Raw genomic sequence first — 3,500 nt, forward strand, 5'->3', positions numbered from 1 at the left:
CATAACAACCTCCATAGTAAATGTGGCGAATTGAAAGATAAATAAACCAACAAGAGGTTACTCAATCATGGCAATGAATAAGCCCATTTTTTCCACAAGCGACAAACATGCAAACGATTGCACGGTAGGCACAATCCTGATCACAATCCCACAATGTTAGGACAAGTCATAATCAAGACTATGTGAACCAAAATATGGAAAAAGCTTTGTTAATATTTGCAAACTAAGTATATGGAATCCCAACTCTCCAACATATTTGAGTTTTGATAAAGTTCTTATATACCATCTCTTCACATAAAAATTGTGTGCTCGATTCAACACTTTCAAACGATTTCTAAAAAAAATTATAATGCTAGCAAGGAGTATACATATTTGAGTTGTTCAGTATAAGGAGCCGCCTTTGATCAGATTTGTGAAGATTTACAAGGGGTTAGTTTCAAGTTTACTATGGAGACACAACATCGAGATTACATCATTGACAAAGCGACCACATGTTCCCAATGCAATGGTCAGTTTGACCAGCCGGCCAATATGCTCCATGGAAGGAGAGAGGGGCAAAAGCAAGAAAGATGCATCTAAGAATGAGAATATGGAATAGGGTGATTGATCTTCCATGTGTGTGTGTGTGTGTGTGTTTTATCTTTTTGATGGTTGTTTTTCATTTTCTTTCTTTCTTTTTGGTTTTTTATCTCTTAACGAACATTTGATGGTAAAGATACCACCACACCTTTCTTTCTTGCTTGCTTGCTTTTCTTTTTTGTGTACATATACATTGGTTTCTTTTGGAGTGTCGTAGTAGGGGTGAGACGGTGATGCATTCATTCAATACGGGGAATGTGGGTGTACCGCATCTTTTCTTGTGAAATATATATGTATATATATACTACGGGTTCTTGTGGGCGGGCGTTCATGTCCGGGCGGGCGGGCTAGGGCATAAAAAAAGGCCAATGGAGAGAGGAGGTGTGCGGGGGGGGGGGCGTGTCCAGCAGAGGGTAGGACGGACATATATTGGGTGGGTCATTGGGGGAGGGAGGAGATCTTCTTAATTTTCTTGGTGTGGAGGTAACCACCGTAGAGGTAGGAGAGGAAGCCCCAGAGGGAGAGGAGCATAGCAATGGCCTTTACGGGGGAGAAGGTGTCACGGAAGAAGGCCAGGGCGAGGAGGGGTAGGACGGGGATCATGGCGGTCATAAAGACGCAGGACATGAGGGGGGAGGCCAAGAAGACGATGCCCACCCCGCCCACCACGTAGAGCTGCCACCCGACGGCGGAGAAGGCCAGGGTGGCGACGTAGGCGGCGACGCCCAGGTCGAAGGCGGCGGCCTCCTGGCGGAGGGCCCCGAAGTCGCCGCCGGCCCACATGCCCAGGAGGGAGCAGAGGGAGGCGACCATGGACACCCCAACCTGGACCTCCATCACCACCACGAAGCTACTGCTCCTGCTCCTGGCGGCGGCGGCGGCTCCCCTGCTGCTGCTGCTGCTGCTGCTGTTCCTGGAGCCACCAGACCCATCCCCATCTTCCGCTAACACTCGCCTGTACATCAGCTCCATTAGCGGCAGGAGGAGCGCGAAGAGCGCCGACGCCAGCACCGTGACCACCACCCCCACCGCGTACTGGCCCTGGCTCGTCCCCTCCGGCCTCTCCGACGCCGACGTCACCGCCAGCAGCACCGTGCCCAGCGTGATCACCACCACCGCGTTCAGCGCCTGCCACGTGAGACGCTGCCCCACCAGCAGGTACGAGAAGACGGCGTTGAAGGCCAGCTGGGAGGAGCAGAGCAGCGAGTTGGTGGAGACGGACAGGTAGGAGAGACCCCAGGAGTACAGCAGGTTGTCCAGCGCCGTCAGCGACCCCAGCGCCAGGAAGCACAACACCAGTTTCGGGGTGGCCAGGGTGCGTGGCAACCATAACGACGACGAAGACGACCACTCCTTCTGCTCCTGCTGATGACCGCCTCCCCCCCGGCGGCGGCGCCACTGCGCGTAGTAGGAGATGGCCAAAGGGATGAGGAGGATCGGCCACCCCGTGCACTCGATCCACGTGTACAGCCACCGCCGGGAGCCGCCGTGCACGAAGTAGAGCCGCCCCAGCAGCGTGGCCGACGACAGGCCCAGCACCAATGCCGCACTGCTCGCCGCCATCAGGCCCCAGTAGCCCAATCCCTTCCCGAACAGCTCCAGCCGCCCATCCCCATCCTCCGACAACGACTTCTGGTCTGAACCCACCTCCATCGCCGCCGCCGCCGCCGCCGCCGCACGACTGTCAGCCGCTTCCTCCGCCGCCGCTGCCGCTTGCGCTTGAGCCTTCTCCATGTCTGCAGGAGTAACTATCACCACATGCTCCGCCGCCGAAGCCACCGCCATGGTGTGAGGGATCGGACCCGCAATTGATTGAGCTCTACTCTGCACGTTGCCTCGCGCAATTTCAGCCGCCGCCAACGATTGGAAGGCGTCCTAATGTGGGTGCGAGTTAATTAATGTGCTGCAATTCTAGAAATTGGCTCCGATTTCAGCTCCCATTGAAGGAGGAGGAGGAGGAGGAGGAGGACCAAGAAGAAGAACAGGTAGTAATAATCGGTTGCAATTGAGAGGGAAGGGGGCGGGGGAATCTAAATAAGGAGCTCTGTAAGTAGTTTGCAATCAATCCAGGAGGAGATTTGGAATAGGAGAATGGATGGATGAATGGAAGTAATTTAATAATCGGAGGTGTCGGATCGGTTGGGGATGGGGATAATTCGATAGATGGAAGGGTGATTGGATTGATCGCTACTTAATTGGAGATGGAGATGGAGATGGAGTTGTTTGCTTGAGTGATTGACTGAATTGTGAGAGGGGGAAGGAGGTGGTTGAGAGCAGAGAGAGAGAGAGAGAAAGAGCAGAACAGAGGAGGTAAATGAAAGAAGTTTGGGGCAAACATATCTGCACCCAAATCGCGCCTTTTAAAATAACGAGATACAGAGAGAGGAGAGAAGAGAGAGAGAGAGAGAGAGTGTGTGTGTGTGTGTTTGTGTGTGTGTGTGTGTGTGTGTGTGTGTGTGTGTGTGTATGTGTGTGTGCGCGCGCGTGTGTATTGTGGTGGTGGGGAGGGGGCTTATAAATGCAAATAAATAAAATATGTTTGATTTTTTACTTTCTATTATTTATTTTATTTCTTAATTATTATTCTCACTCCCCTTGTCCCCCTCCCCCTTCCCCGCTTTCTCTTCTTCATACTGTAAATTCTGTAATTGAAGGAATGAATGAATCCTTCCTCACACACAACACCACAAGACTCCAAAATGCTTCATCTCCTTCTTTGTCTCCCCATTCATACATACATTCTCCTCTATACCCCCGAGATGCACTTCTTCTTCTTCGTATTCTTCTTCTTCTCCGGGCATTTCATCTCGTCGTGACAGTCAGTGGGCTTCCGTTTCCCACTCAAACGACACGGAACTTACATGCCTTAGAAGGCATGTAGTAATTCTTGGAACACAACCCCACCCATCTTGGATAGATGG

General features: G+C 51.9%; 1 pseudogene; it reads right to left on the minus strand.

The window, feature by feature from the left end:
• Positions 1-356: 356 nt before the first annotated feature.
• Positions 357-2,516, minus strand: LOC147869458 (purine permease 1 pseudogene; annotated as a pseudogene).
• Positions 2,517-3,500: the final 984 nt, after the last annotated feature.

This window comes from Azolla caroliniana, unplaced genomic scaffold (assembly GCF_043228905.1).
Source record: "Azolla caroliniana isolate FFs.n. ecotype wild unplaced genomic scaffold, voAzoCaro1.0.p SCAF_1, whole genome shotgun sequence".
NCBI classification, from domain to species: domain Eukaryota; kingdom Viridiplantae; phylum Streptophyta; class Polypodiopsida; order Salviniales; family Salviniaceae; genus Azolla; species Azolla caroliniana.